The sequence below is a fragment of the Cavia porcellus genome, unplaced genomic scaffold (genome assembly GCF_034190915.1).
Source record: "Cavia porcellus strain 051 isolate PalLab524CR breed Dunkin Hartley unplaced genomic scaffold, mCavPor4.1 scaffold_43, whole genome shotgun sequence".
NCBI classification, from domain to species: domain Eukaryota; kingdom Metazoa; phylum Chordata; class Mammalia; order Rodentia; family Caviidae; genus Cavia; species Cavia porcellus.
In genome coordinates, this window is record NW_026947526.1 from 1,729,225 (window position 1) to 1,742,885 (window position 13,661).

General features: G+C 42.4%; 1 long non-coding RNA gene across 2 annotated transcripts in view; it reads right to left on the bottom strand.

The window, feature by feature from the left end:
• Positions 1-8,609, bottom strand: part of LOC134474918 (uncharacterized) — a 113,943-nt gene extending 105,334 nt beyond the window's left edge. For both annotated transcript variants that reach the window (XR_010045850.1, XR_010045851.1), the window contains exon 1: positions 8,402-8,609. This is a non-coding gene — a long non-coding RNA (uncharacterized LOC134474918). The remainder of the gene's footprint in view (positions 1-8,401) is intronic.
• Between the last annotated feature and the right edge of the window lie 5,052 nt (positions 8,610-13,661).

Below are 13,661 nucleotides of genomic sequence, written 5' to 3' on the forward strand. Positions count from 1 at the left end.
GATAGTTATGATCAGCCCTAGCTGACACAGACTTAAGAGGCTTCCACAGTAAGCCAATCAGTGGGCACCACCCTGATGAGCTTGTTGAGACCCCAAATGTCTAAATCATTTTTCAGTGATACACAGTTACACAGGTGAAGTCATATCCGTACCACAATGGGGTGCTCCAACGCTGCATTTATCTGTTGAACAAAAGTGGGGCTGCATCCAGTTATGCTCCTTAGTTCCCTGTTATCCAACCCCAGACACTGTACATAACAGACCCCAGGCCATGTGGTGCAGTCATGCTCTCCATATCAGCACCTTGCCAGTCTGGCATCTCTGATCCCAGCTGCTGCTGTCAACAAGTAATCAAAGTATGCTTATCTGCTCACAGGTTGTCCTTTTCACATTCTGTAGAACTTGTCACATAGAAGCAGTGCTGCCTGGAATAAATTTGGCACATCTTCTGTGAGCTCAACTTTTTGTTATCAGCCCCATTTTCACATAGCTATAACACCCATGTTGGGACAGTTTCACTCACATTTTAATTCAAATGTTTCACCAGCTCCCATATTCCAGGGCTAAACAGATTGTATATGTATATCATGGGTAGAGAGGAGCAGTCCCTCAAGTCCCCCTCCTTGGGTTAGGGGTTCCTCCACCTCCTCCTTCTGTCAAGTAGCAGGTCTGAGGGAACTCACAGAGACTGTCCTGGTCATGGAACCTTAACCTCAGAAGGAGGCAGAGCTCCCTGGTTCATGCAGTGTGACTTCAGCAGGAGCCTGCAGTGATTCGAAGGCCTCTGTGGGATCCACATGTCTATCACTTCTGAAGGCCTTCCACATTCTCTTGGGAGTCATATGGACTCTTCCCAGTCTCAACATTATCAGTAATCAGGTAAGTGAATATTCATCTCACAAGGAAAAACCCTGCTCATGTATTGAAGAACACTAAGAGCCGACTTTGTTTTTAGGTCAAAGTATACTGGTACTGGTGAGGAAGGAGACTCCTTTTGCATTGCTAGTGGTATATTCATTTTAGAAATCAATTTGGTAGTTAATTTAAGAGTAACACATCTGACTACCTTAACATTCTGTGCATCCAGTCCTCTCTATGTCATGAAGAGAATTTCACAAGATATTCACATCAGGTTTGTTTTCAATAACTGAAAACTACAATGTGAATATCCAATAACATCTAAATGAATAAAGAAAATACAGCAAGCCATGACTTGAAATTCTAATAAAAATATAAAAACACTGTACTAAAACCTCAGAATGATTGATTGGTGAAAGAAAGAAGAGAGGACAAATTTTGTCCAGTCATTACATACATTTTCAAAATATTAAAAAATACAAGGCAGGTCAGTCTGTGCCTATCTGATACACGAAATAATACTCTGTTCTAATAAGAGTTGCTGTGGATCAGGAATCCAGGAGGCTTTTCTGAGGCTGCTACCATAGTAGTTTGGTGCACAGAGCTACATACTCAGTGAACATTCCGCTAGGGCAGAATTTGCTCTCAGGCTTTGTCTTTTGTCTACAGGAAGGACTCAGGACAAAAGCCTAATGTCTCCTCTGTCTGTTTTCCCTTTTGTCACTCAAGGTTCATCAGTATCTCCTCAGGAAAGCTGCAGAGATAGAAGCAACTTCTTTGGAGCCAGAGATAGAGAGATGGACAAAAAAAAAAAAAAAAAAAAAAAAAAAAAAAAAAAAACAACACCATACTGGGGAGAACAAAGGAAAAGATCAGGAGATTGCTCACAGTTATTTTGTGTGAACCTTAGTAGTACCATCACACAACCTCTGCCATATTCAGTTATTTAAGAGTGAGTCAGGAACTGGAGAGAGCTCATGATACAATACTTGCTTACCATGCATGAGGCCCTGGGCTCAGTTTCAGCACTGCTAATGCAAAATTAAAATAATAATAATAATAAGCCACAAAGTTAGGACCATAGGGCTGGGGATTTCGCTCAGTGGCATAAGCGCCTGCCTTGCAAGCAGGCAGTTGTGAGTTCAATCTCTGGTACTGATAAAAAGGAAAAAGACAAGAAAAAAAAGTTAGGACCATAATATAGGCAACAGGCTACTCAGGATATGACCATCACAAGATGAACTTTCAGCTACTGAGTAGAAGCACAGGCCATAGGCCTGGTGGCTCACACAGGTGTGAATATAGGAACTATGGACTTAGATATGGGGATGTAGCTCCATCCATAGTGCTTGCTCAGCCTGTGTGAGGTCCTGACTTGATTCCACAGCATCAATATATAGAAGAAATTGAGATGGTTAGGGAAAATATGGATGGCTGAATCAATGCATTTCCACATCCTCATGAAGCCACCAGGCAAACATGTCCAGGAGGTGAGTCTCATTTCTACCACCACACAGCAGGAGCCAGCATTTTGTGCACTGTGTTCCACCTCCATCCTACCCTTTCCTGGATTTCACTTCTAATTCTCTGCTCTAGGTATACATGACACCAGCCCACAGATTTTACAAATGTCATCTCACACCACTGCTAAAGTTCCCAGGTGGCAGATACCAGGATGAGATCCATAGAGGACACTAACACATTGGGAAGGTCCTGAGAGACATGGTGTCCCGTCTAGGTTGACATAGGAAACCAGAAAAACAAGTTCTATCCAAATCCCTGACTTTTGCCTCAGAGGTGAGACACTTCCTGCACTGCTGTTTTTTCTTAGCCTTGGGAAAGCGTTGCCTCCGGCCAAGGATCCATCACTTGAGTGAAAAAGCTGTTGTTTATTGTGAAGGACAATGGAGAGTCATTCTGAGGGATTCCCTATTATCTAGAGCAGGAATTTCTGTGAGATATCATGGTCCACACAGAAATCATGCAGGAAGCTGGTGGGTGCATTTAATTATCAATTTTTAGGCTCTGACAGATGTAATGACCAGATTAAACATAAACACTGTTGTCTTGTGCTTTAATATTGTGCAGGCCACACAGTCACCCTGGAGAGAACACCATGTAATACCCACATTACTGTGAATGTGCCTAACTTCCTGGCCTCTGTACATGTGAACACATAATAGGGTAAGGGGATTTCCCCTAAGGCACACAGAATGCAGTGATGCATCATTATATAAACTGAAGATGGAGGAAAGGCAGACAGAACCCACACTCTCTGTCCACTCACTTTGCAGGTATATATAGTACAGCACCCCTGTAGAGTGACCATGAGTAGAGTAACACTGCAGCCACCACTCTTGCTCAGAGACAACAGGCCACAAGGGCTGGAAAGGGAGGTTTATGTTAAGCTTACCTGAAGAAGGGAGAACAGGTGGTCACAGCACTATTAGGGACTTCTTTTTTTTTTTTTTTTTTTTTTGGTCTTTTTCCTTTTTATCGGTACTGGGGATCGAACTCACGACTGCCTGCTTGTAAGACAGGCGCTTATGCCGCTGAGCTAAATCCCCAGCCCCCACTATTAGGGACTTCTGTCAGCATGTGAGGACCACCTGGGCCAGCACTACCCCATTCAAGGCAAAGAAAAGACTGGGGCAGGGCTCTGCAACTGCAGCAGGAGGTTGATTTCCAAATCTATAAGATGCCCAGTTGAGTTGGACCAACCTGAGCTCACTGAACATGAGAACTGCAGTCAGAAGTGTTTGGCCTGGGTCTGTGGGCCTCTGGGGAGTGCATGGGACACTTTACACAGACAAAGACTCCAAGATTTGGGGCCTCCTGCAACACTGAGACATGCAGAAATGAGTGGGTTGAAGAAGAATGGAAAGCTTTCCTGGGGTGGATTTGTGCACAGAACTGTCTGTGACAGGCACTGGGAAGTTCTAGGGCCTGCAAGGAACAAGGATAGTTGGTGGTTTTTCTCCTTCTGCTGACACAGGGGAGTAGCTAACTGAGCTCAAGCCCCACATGCAGAGTTTATGCTAGATCCATCTCCAGTGACCTCACCAGCTTTGGGCTCAAAGCGAAAACTAAGGCCAGGCAGCCTGTCTTGAGGAATTCTAGAGCTGAGGCTTTTACTGGCTCCACAGCAAGCATCCTGAGCTCCAGTTAGGGCCACTCCTGCAAAGCACCTCCCTTTCCTTTCGCCTCTCCTTGTACACCTTGTATTATTTTCAGTTTACATTTCTACTGCTAAGTCTCTAATTCTTCTAGACATTAAATTCTAGTACAATTTACCTTAAAAGTTAAGATACCATTAGTTTCACTATGTTCAATTCAGTAGCATATAAGTACATCATCTATTTGTACAATTTCCACATCTGTTGATTTCCAGCTCTCTGCTCAGTATTGGAATTGCCCATACACCTGTCCTCTCCTGCTATACCCAGCCACCTCTGACCTTTTTCTCACTGTGATTTAGAACTCTGGGTCTTTAATAATCATTTATGAGACTCTGTTCAGTCAAATTTTACTGAAAGACAGTGGCTGATGTTGCTCTTTGATAGAAAACAAAATCCCAGGTAGACAATTTATCAGGAAAATGTAGAGAGCATTTTGTATCTACTCTTCTTTTCATGTTGGAAAAGTGTTGCCATGACTTCAGTGATAGAAGGGAGCTAGAGAGGTCTGATTCATTGCATTTCAAAAACAGAAAAAAGAATACTGTAGAAACTACAACAAGAAACCTTTCCTTACACGCCATAGTCAGACAGATAGTTTGTGATACAGGTGTAAAAGAGGTGTCATGAGTCCATTCTGTGAGAGATGAAAAATTCTTATAAATCAAAAGAGAATCACCACAGGTGGCCAACAAGGGTAGAAAACACTGAGCCTCCAAAGCTGATTCATGCAGGCACACATCCCTGATATGTGCTATGTCTCCATCTGATGGCAGGTTTAAAGGCAGGTGCTGAACAGCACTGGGGAGAACAAGGGGAGCAGAGCAGAGCCCCTTCTGGCAGCTCCCATCAGAGCACTACACAGGTGTCCCTGGACCTGGGAGGGTTAAAAATAGAGGTTTATAACTGACAGAGAGCTGCACAACTTTGCAAGATTTCTTTTCAGGAGTTTGATTCACAGCTGTTTGAAGCAGGAAGGACCTGGGACCATCCCTATCTTCCACATAAAGGGTGTGGGGCATCAGTGTGGGCCACAGGAAATAGGGAAAGCTGGGGGGATGCTGAGGTTGTTCTCTCTGGGTCCACAGGAAAAGAAGCCACAGAATCTGATCATGAAATAATACATGAATACGAGAACAAGGATCTGAGTTTTCAAAGTGAAATGTCTCTGAAATTATGGGGTTCTGTCCTATATCTTGGATCTCCCAAACTAGTTTATGGTGGAGGTTAAATAAAAAGTGAGAAATTATATGATATGTAGGGCTCCACTGTGAGGAAAAAGACAAAGGATTCTCTGTGTCAGTCCACTTACATTAGGACCAAGGACAAAGGGCAGAGAAACTGAGGAAAGTACAAGCTATGAGCAGGACCTTGGGAGTCACTTCAAGGATCTCTCCAAGTAATGAACCAAGTCAATTCAGTAGCACTGTCTTATCATGAAGACATGGTAGAAGTGATCTGTAGGAGTAAACTTTGCAGCTGCAGTCTCTACCTAGTTAATTGGTGTTGGAGCTAGACTGTCCACAGTGTGGCCTTATCTTACCTTTTGAGGTATCTCTGGCCTCACAAGCCACTACAGGCCTCAGTCAGGACCTGCTATGGAATTCATAGAGGTTCACTTACTATGAATCAGCTCCCATCTCCAGGCAAGGGGCCTGGGCCTAGGACAGATTCACAGCTAAACATTTAAAGCCAATTAGTAAAATTTAAATCCTGCTCAGAGCCGCTTCACCTCCTAGTAGATTCCAATATGACATCAAGGTACATCCACACATAGGCATGTAAGAATCTATGTCCAAGAATGGTGTCTCAGCACTGTAGTTCCTTGTGGTGACCCTGGCTCAAAATGAAAAAGAATTTTAAAAACAGAAGTTAGTCTAGTTCAGTGCAAGGCCCTTGTCACAATTTATGTCTGTGGCCCCCAGGCCTCATGCATTTATATTATGCATTTGTGACTGGTTGGGGTGTGAGTGCTACACTGACCTAGGGGTGGAGCCAGGGTGTGATGTAATGGTAGAAAGAAGGCCTGTCTTGCTCTTTTGCCTGTTTCCTCCTTGCTGTTTGCAGCAGCCATAAACTGTCACCCGACCATGCCAGCCTGCCTTGGAGCCAACTGAGTATGGACTGATACCTCCAAAAACTGTAAGAAATAAAGCTTTCATTTGCCAACTTTTGGCATCAGGTATGTTGTCTCTGCAACCAGGAAAAAGTAATGAAGCCAGCCCTGCATTCAATTCCCAGAACTGAGTTAAAGAAAAAAACAAAACAAAAAAATAAAAACTGGGAGCAAGGTGAAGTGATACAGGGTACCACTGCCTGGTCGTTCTGAAGAGCAGTGTGCCCCAAGTACTTTCACACCTTTCTTGGGCACTCTGATTCTTAATATGATCAATTCCATGAGGGATGGGGAAAGGAAGATGTTCACCTAAGAATACAAAATCTCAGGCACGGTGGAGAACAAATTTTCAACTCTCTACTAAACTGCATGGTGACCACAGTTAATAAGAAGGATAACTTTCAAAACTGCTAAACAGTGAGATTTACAGTCCCAGTCACTGTGAAAGAATTTGTAGGTTGGGAAGGTGGTAGACACATTAACTAGATTGATTCTTACTACAAAGGAGCCATAGATCAAAGGCACATTTTATCCCATAAACATATATAATGATTGCTAATTTCTAAGTAAGGATAGCCTGTAGATTCCCAGCCATCTGGGAGGCTAAGGAAGGAAGACCACAAATTTAAATCCAACCTGGGGAATTGAGTGAATTATTTAGACCTTGTCTCAAAACTTAAAAAAAATTTTTTTTAAATTGCAGAGCCATATAGCTCATGCAGAAATCCCCAGGATAATGGAACATAGTATATAAACCGCATAGCATGAAAACTGCATAGTATGAAACTACTATGCTGTTTCATATTACATAGTTATATAAAGTATATTATAGTTTCATAGTATATAAACTGCATGGTATGAAAACTTTAATCTATTTATAAAAGTATTTTCATATTTTCTTTATTAGTATCTACTTATGCTACATTAAAATAAGAAAAGACAAAAAAGAGGTTGTTTTGTTCTGAGACAAGGTCCTTCTATGTACTGCAGCTTGACCTTGAACTCATCAAGTATTTCAGGCTAGCATGGCATTCCCTGTGATGCCCCTGTCTAACTCTCCAGAGTGCTACAATTACAAGCATGAACCACCATGCCCAGCAAGAAAATGTTTTTTTTTAATTTTTTTATTTTAAAGAGAATAAAACCAAATGAAACAAAACAGAATAGTCAATCAAAACAAAAACATGAACATTTTACATGACTTAAAAACAAAATCCTACAGTAGGTTGTGTGGCCTTCCTCTCAGCCTGCACAGAAAATGACTCAACATCTTGCTGAACTCCAAATTTTCCAAGATAATTGGACAAATACCTAGATTTTGAAAGATGTAACAATGGCTTGTTTAGGCACCAGTTCATGTCAAGTGTCAGGGAAAGAACAGAGAACTCTGAATTAGTATTTCCAAATTATGGAACTTATCCCAAGAAAAAATGCTATATGCTCAATGCAATTTTTCTAAGAGGAACTAGACTTCTGTACATGGTCAGTAACTGGATAACTAAATAAACCTCTTCCTATGCATATAAATATTCAACACTATGCAAATATATAAGTCATATGAGCAGAACTGTGTAGTAGTGGTTAGAGACAGCCGAATATGGGCAAGCTGGATATTCTGTAGCAGGGTTCAACAATGTGTGTGAATTATTTTTATTTGTGGATTTAAATTTTTAAACCCTACTGATCACCCTTTGCCTTGTTGTCAAAGCCCCATGCTGCATTCAGTCTCCTTATGTTTACAAAACATAAACACCCAAGTGGCACCAATATTAAAAGAAGCAGAAAACCCTTATCAATGGAAGGGACTTGAGCCAAAGCATGTGCAGGTAGAATAATAACTGCTATCTTACTGTAATATCTCGGTCCTCTCTCAGTCTCTGCAGGGAGGAGCTCGGAATGTAATGAAATCATCGTTTTGGGGGTAAATGTCCCCGACTCAGCACAGCCAGGCTCAGTGACAGCAGAGGCCATGTGAGACCTGAGCCACCTCCTGCAGGTCCCACACTAGGGCCTGGCGGGGGCCAGGGACTCCAGGCTGCGCGCCAGTCCTGGCTGTGCAGACCCCTGAAGGAGAGGAGGGAGGAAGGGAGAGAGGGGCCTTGGGGGCTGAGGCCGGGTCGCCTCCAGAGCCGCGCCTGCCACCCTGGTCCCACGACCCCGCCAGCAGTACTCCCCGCCGAGACACCTGTGCCCGCTAACCTCGGGGCCACCGGGCCGCGCCGCAGCTCACAGCCGGCTCCCGCCCACCTACCTGGCCCAGACCCAGTCCAGGCGCAGTCGCAGGCTAGGCCACTGAAGAAAGAGCGTTCAGGTCTCCTGAGAGCTTCTCTAGCGGCAAAATGGCGACTCCGTGCACAAGACAGGCATCCACTGTGAGGGCGAGGCCAGGGCCGGCACGGGACTGAGCGGGATGTGCAGGCGCAAGGCGAGGGACAGTCCGTGGGCGCGGCACGCGCAGATTGGGCCAGGTGGAGTGTAATCTTCGCTTGAGGCCAGTGATAGGGCTCAGCGGCTTGGGAGGCGGGGCAAGGGGTGTGGCCAGAAAGTTGGGACCCAATAGGTATGTAGTCCTCCTGTGGCGGGGGGGGGGGGAGGGATGAGGAAAGGGGCGTGGTTTTGGGGGTTGGGTCAGGCTGAAGGGAGGTGTGGTTGCAGGTCTCTCATGAGGCTTGTGGAAGACTCTGAACCCCAGGCCTGCTATGACAGGAAGCAGCGCAGTGGACTGAGTCTGAGGCTTGGAATTTATGGATGTCTGGACTCAAATCTTCCCAGGCCTGCCACCTTAGGCACACTGCTTCTCCCCTGGGTGCCTCAGTTTCCACTATTGTTATTCTCCTATTGTTTTGCTTTGAAATATTGTGGGGTTTTTTCCATTAAAAAAACAAAGCGTTATGAAAGGCAATACTCATCTCTTGGCACTGCTGTGAAGATCCAAAGAAGAGATCTTCCCATGGTTCCTAGCATATAGCAAGTGCTCAGATACAATTGTTATTTGTGTTGTTGTCCTTTTATTACAGAGAAATGAGTGCTTTCAGTATCCATCGTCTGATTTCTTTATATCTTAAAAGTATCTTTACCTGGGGGCTGGCGATTTAGCTCAGCAGCATAAGAACCTGCCTTGCAAGTAGGCGGTAGTGAGTTTGATACCCGTACCAATTTTAAAAAAGTATCTTTACATGTTAATATAACATATTAATAAGCATATGTAGCACTTATAGGTGTCAGGCCAGGGCCCCTTTGAGATGCTTTACATATGTTAATTCTTACAAGAGTGTGAGTTAGGAATTATCTTCATTTTCATAGCTGTGTGAGCCTAGACACCAACATTAATTACCTTTTCCAATAACAAAGCAGTGGACAGAATTTTAACCCAATGGGCCCAACACCAACTTCTCTGTTAACTAACCCATAATTAGCACAGCACTGCTGCAGTTCTGCTTTGGATTTTTCACATGAGTGAGGCATGAAATTGTTCGTGGGAGGTTGCACAGGTAGCTAGAGGCATTTTGTGTCAAGGTGCACTATTAATTTGTGTGTGTGTGTGACTGATAAGGATTTACAAAGGAGGCTTAGGAAGGCCATCTGCAGAGCCTGGTGGAGAAGAACGCAAAAGTGCCAGGTGCTCATTTGAGATGCAAAAGATCAACACATAAGTCTAAGACCTGGAGCTCACAGCAGAGTCCTGGGAGAGTCTCTTGCAGGAAGCAAAAGAATCTGTGCTAGGATCCTGGAAATGACACCTAAGTTGATGGCAAGGACTCAAACTCTTCTGAAGAGGCAGAAGCCAGACTTTCTCCTTTCCCTTTTTACTGCCTCCTGGATGCAGGACTGTTGTTTGCCCACCACACACAGGGAAGGTCTTCCATCTTCAATGAGTCAGTAATCTACACACAAACACAAAACTGTGATAAAACAATCTCCTAGGTGTTCTTTGCTTGTTGGCTGTTACTTTTTTGAGACCGGATTTTCTTTGTAGTTCAGGCTGGCCTTGAACTCACTGTGTTGCTCAAGCTAGTCTCAAACTCAGATTTTTCTGCCTCAGCCTCCCAAGTGCTGAGTTTACAGTTGTGCACGACCACACCCAGTTCCTCCTTCATTTGAATACACTGATTCCATCATTCTTGCCATTTTCTTCTGAATCAATCCTGGATGTCCTCTTATAAGGATCTTTAGTTTTGCTGTTGTGGCTGCCTCAATATTTGAAGCAGTTCAAACTATTTACTTTTCATGATCATTTTGATTTTGGAGAAGAGTCAGAAGTCACAGGGTCCAGATCTGGTGAATCAGGTGGATAAGGGCACACCATAACGTATTTATGAAACATTCTTCCCACTGGATGGCACTCAGCAGCAGTACTCACTATATTTTTTTCTCAATTTGTAAAGACACTCGCAAAAGAGGACTTCCAAACTGCTCCAAAAATTGCAAGAACAAATGGAGAAGTGTGTTTGAAGCAAGGAGTTGTATTTTATTTAATTTATTTTCAGAATGTATTTTTTAAGGAGGATTAATGAGTATGTATCTATTATTGTAAAAATTTAAAGAATTTGAATGTTAGCTGTATATTTTCATCAGCCCTTGTACTTCTTCCTTGAGGTTATTAATTAAACATCTGCATATTCAGTGTCATTTATACAAAATGATTGGGACAAGAAGTGTTTTAAATTTCTGATTTTTTTATTTATTGTAGAACTTGCATAGAAATAGTAAGTTGTCTTTAGGATGTGACCCAGGTCTAACATGAAATTTATTTATAGTTCATATATACTTCATACTCCAAGCCTGAAGATAATTTTATACAATATTTGTATTAATTTTGTGGTTAACATGTGTATTGTGTTGTTTCTCTGGTGTGGGAAACTGAAAATGTAGATAAGGACTAAAATAAAATAGATATTTGAACATTTTCTAATGAGAAGGGGAATTATGGATGGCGGAGGGAGAAAGGAAGAAGGGAAATGAAAAAAATGATGATAAAAGAAGGAAGCAAGCGTTCCATAAATAAGGAAGGAAAGAGAGTTGAAGGAAAGGTACAGGAATGGAGGAAAAAAAACATTCATATCATGTGTGGTACAAATTTCCCACGATTAACATGATCATTATTTACATCTAAAATGTACCAATAATCTTAATTAAATAACATTTTGTGTTTGAAACAAAATTTCTTTTTGTGGAATTTCTGAATTTGGCACTACATCAGTACTCAAAAGTTTTGGATTTTGAAGCATTTCAGACTTCAGATTTCAGATTAGGAATTTTCAGCCTATACTTGGATAGTGATTTGACAAGTATCCCCCTACCTCAGTAGACCATAAGCTTCATGCTGAGAGTATGAGAGGAGTCTCTTTGCCTCTACTGGTGTCATAGTATATGTCGGTGCCCCTCCCAAGCATCATGCAATAATGAATGTGGCCAAATCCAGTATTTCCGATTGGTTCATTGTCTAGCACTCACATAGGTGGTATGAGTGCTACACCTGCCCAGGAGTGGAGCCAGCATATAGTGTACCAGAGGAAGAAGGCGTGTCTCACTCTTTTGCTGTTCATGCTTGCTGTTTGCAGACACGATTAACTGCTTCCCCTCAATCATGTCACTTTGCCTTGGAGCCAAATGAGTATGGGATGAAACCTCTGATCTGTAAGAAATAAACTTTTCTTTCTTGCATGTTGGGTGTCAGGTACTTTGTCTCAACAACCAATGAAAAGTAACTCACACAACTGGTAATCAGTGTTTCTCAACTCAATGCCTGACACAAGAATGATGCACTCTTGTTGACAGAAAGAAAACCAGCAGTAGAAAACAATTATAGATTTGTATCACACAGAATTTCACTGCTTCCAAGGCTCTGCATTGAAATGAGGTCTCATCAGTTTTCCTCTCTGTAAGCACTAAGCTTGTCATTTCTTTTGCTTTATTATAGCAAATAATGCTCCTCTGTCCATGTTCCATTCTCCCTATGGTCTTAAAAATTGTAAGCTGTTATACAATCTCATGCTGGGCATGGAAGTCAGGACCTCCTGCATGCTAGGCAAGTGCTCTATCCTCAAGATAAGTTCCAGTCCTCCTTTTCTTATTGCTGGACTTTAGGCTATGGGAATGTACTGCAGTTTTAGCCCCAAGCTGACTGAAGTTATTTGACAGAACCCTGTAATCAATAACTACCCAACTGAGCCTAGTAAAACCAGAAAATTGAGTGCCAATTATAAAATTTTGCAATAAGGCACTGAGTTTGAGAATGCTTTGTTATACAACAATGGCTAATGAGCAAGATAGGAGCAAGCGAGGCACTATTCACAATAACCAAGGCAAGCAATCAGTCTAGGTATGTGACAGCAAGAGAATGGGCAAAGCAAAAATGGCATTCACATGTGCACACATGCAGGCACACACACACACACACACACACACACACACACACACACACCCTATTCAACCATAAAGAAAAATGAAATCCAATCATATGCAGAAAAATTCAGGGAAGTGGAGGATATCATGTTAAACAAAATAATTCAGACAGACAAATACTGCATGTTTTCTCTCATATGTGAAAACTAAAAAGTAAAGTAGAAAAGGGGCTATATAGGCCTGGGAGGAGAGTTAGGAGAGAGCGAGAAGATAGGAGAGGGCTTGACAAACTTGACCAACACACAGTATATGCATATATGAAAATATCATAATGAATCCCCTTACTCTATACAACTAATATGCATCAATAATTATAATGTGTAAAAAGGAAAAGAGATGGAACAAATTTTAAAGCATGTGGGCAGGTACACGCTAATGCATACATTGCTTAACCCCTTGCTAATGCCATGAACTTGGGGCGTTTGCAGATAATAGGAGTGCAGTGATTGCTGGGAAAACATCATTGGCCATATTCAAGGCTCAGACACTTGCATGTGGAACATGAATCAAGAGGCCCAAGGCTAAGAAGCTTGCTATCATTTGATAGAAGGTCCCCTCCCCCCAAGTCATGTACTATAGCAAAAAGATCACCTGCCTTCATATGGCAGGGAGGTAGCTGTCAGACACCAGAAGCAGGGTCTGCATGCTGACTCTCCATTTGTAGAAATGACCTTGAAGAGGTCTGGTCACTTTTCCACACTTAGTTTTCTCACTTACAAATGATCACTTATGTTAGCAGCAGTATAGAGAATGGAGGTGAGAAACAGCATTTCCACGGTGTTCATGAGTTAGAGGTGGCCAGAGGAAACTGTTTTGCAGCATCTTCTTCAGCCTTGCATCTCTGGCCATCAAGGATGAAGAACAAGGCTCTTGTTTACCTAAGGAAAACAAGAGGACAATGGGTTGTCTTGCAGTAGGAGGCAGCAGAGCCCGAAATCAGGTCACCATGCTTTGAAGTTTCATCATTGAATCTTCTAATTTTTCTTTTTCTGTTTGTCTCTCAAGCATTGTTTTGGTAATTATGGTAATATTAACATTTCAAAAAGTACAATAAACAAGGAAAAAAATCTAGAAATATTTGCTCTTTTTCTATGTAGAGAGGTAAC